Below are 2,688 nucleotides of genomic sequence, written 5' to 3' on the forward strand. Positions count from 1 at the left end.
CAAGACAAGGCCGCGCCCAGCTGTTGATACATTTTTGATATCAGTCCTGCCCTTCTGTCTGCCAACAGTCGGGTGAAGTCCAGGGCAAGATTCAAATGAAACAAATGTCAAGGTTGCGATGCCCTCTAGCAGGGCTCCTTTTTGTAGCAGGGACTCCTCTGCATATTAGACGACACACCCCTACTGTAGCCAATCCTCCAAGAGCTTACAGCAGCCCCTGTAAGAAGAGCTCTGTAAGCTCTTGGAGGATGGGCTACATTGGGGGGGGTGTCGCCTGATATGCAAAGGAGTTCCTGCTACACAAAGAGCCCGACCTCTAGTATTTACCAACAACTGCCTTGTATTTCAGGGACCCTCATAATCTGAATCCCCAGACTGTAGTGTACATCCAGCAGGGTGAAGGTAAGGATACCAACCTCCAGGTGGGGCCCGGAGACCTCCTACCCCTACAACTGGTCTCCAGATGACGGAGTTCAGTTCCCCTGGAGGAAACGGCTGTATAGGGTCCCAGAACTGTGGCTTGCCCAAGGTCATCCAGCAGGTGCGAGTGGAGGAGTGGGGAATCAAACCCGGCTCTCCCAGATTAGAGTCCGGGCTGTTTTGTTCTTAGTCCCTTTCCTAATAATCCCAAACACAGAGTTTGCCTTTTTTCACCGCTGCAGCCACACGTTGACACTTTCATTGAGGTATCTGCTACGACCCCAAGATCTTTTCCCAGGGGTCGTTTTGTAGAAAAAGAGCTAGGGGAACTCATTAGCATAACTCATTAGCATATGCCACACCCCCTGACATCACCGGAAGTGTGTCATAAGGCCACACACCCCGCCCCCAACGGTCCCGGCTGCCGCCGCTGGCCTTGCAGCTCCACTGCCGAGCCCCATGAGGGTCCCGGCGGTGGACCTGCAAGGCCAGCAGGAGTGCAAGGAAGCCCCGCAAAGGCCCTCCCTGGCCCCAGGCAGGCAGGGGTGGGGAGAGGCAGGGAGGAAGCAACTTACCCTCCCTCTTCTCCTGCCTCCTCCTGGCTGAATGAGGGCCGGAAGCGGGGCGGGCGGAAGCGGGGGGCGGGGCTTCGTCATGTGCCCCGCCCCCGTACCTCACCCGGGGGAACTGCGATCCCCCGCAATCCCCCCCGAAATGACCTCTGTCTTTTCTCCTCTCCGTCTCAGCAAATCCGGACCCCATTAGCCTACACATGAAGTTGGGACACTCTCCCCGCCCACGGCACACCACTTTTCCAATGCAACTCGCTGTTATAAGGGGAAACATAATGCCCATAATCGCACTTGACAAGCGATATGCAGTTGTGAAATAGACTGACACATGTTCCCAGACTAAGCGCAAGATGACTAAACACCCCCCCACAAAACCCCTAATAAAAGCCTTAATTTCTTTTTAAAAGAGCTTGGCTTGCTTTCTTTCTTTCTGCATTTTTGGCAACGACATAATTGCAGTCTGCAAATCCTTTAATATGCCTCCAAATCGCTCTCCTCCTTGAAGAGGAGAGAAAATCCGGCTTTGACAGTTTTAAATGCAAACGGAGATTCCCACCTGTGATGCGTCAAGGAGAGGGTGCTATAGGGTGGGGAATTCCCGGAGATCTGGGGGCGGGAACTGGGGAGGGAGGGTTTGGACAGGGACCACGGCAGGCCCGTAGTGCCACTGCTGGGGAAGAAGGTGATTGGCTGCTACTGTAGCTGGCATCCTGGGCAATGCTGGGGCATGTGGATGGGCACGGTCCTGTGAGGCAGCATCTAGTGGGGGGGGTCCCCAACGGGGTGCCTGTGGGCCCGCCGATGCCTTTCCTGGCACCCACCGAGTGTTTTGAGAAAGTGGGTGGGGCCAAGTGGGGCGTCTGCCCAGCAAGGCTTCTGATTGGCTGCTGGAGATTTGATTGGCTGTGCGGATCTCTAAAAAATTTCCTTTGGCAGCGCCAGCCCCCACAGCACAAGCATCTTCCCTGTGTGACTGGAAGTAAACGGCGGCAGCCATTTTGCGATGGGCTTGGCCTCTTGAGGCGGCCATTTTGCAGTGGCCATTTTGCGGTGGCCATTTTGCGACTCTGCCCACCACGTGGTGTCAGGATTTCAAAGCAGTCTTCACGGATCTTCACAGTATGGTTGATTGTAAACTGGGGCAGCCGTTTTGTCGCCGGCTCCACCTCATGAGGCAGCCATTTTGTGGCAGCCATTTTGTGGCTCTGCCCACCATACCGTGTCAGAATCCCAAAGGTACCCACAGGGTGAAAAAGTTGGGGACCCCTGACATCGCCCCTTCTGTTCTATGGGCTAACTGTGGTTTTGGCTGGCATAGCTTTCCGACTGTTCTGGGCGGCATTCCAAAAAAATTAGAGAGCCAACCAACTCCCACCCTTTCCCTCCCCGCCAGCATAGGGGTTATGCAAGCAGGATTCTGTGGCATTGCCCCACCACAACCCAGCCACAGAACCACAAACCAAAATTTAGCCATAACCCAGGGGTCATTTCCTGCGGGAGTGCACAGGAGCGGAGCTCCGGCAGTAAAGAGCCCAGGGGGTGGGCACATGCAACAAGCCCCACCCCCTGCTCCCAGCAGCCCTCAGTCAGAGCAAGAAGCAGCCAGGTAAGTTGCAGAGCTCCCCCCTCCCGGCCCCCCGGTCCAAAACAGTCCAGTGGCACCTTTAAGACCAAGTTTTATTCAGGTACAAGCTCT

Source organism: Gekko japonicus, unplaced genomic scaffold (assembly GCF_001447785.1).
Source record: "Gekko japonicus isolate JY-2015 unplaced genomic scaffold, Gekko_japonicus_V1.1 scaffold3130, whole genome shotgun sequence".
Lineage (NCBI taxonomy): Eukaryota > Metazoa > Chordata > Lepidosauria > Squamata > Gekkonidae > Gekko > Gekko japonicus.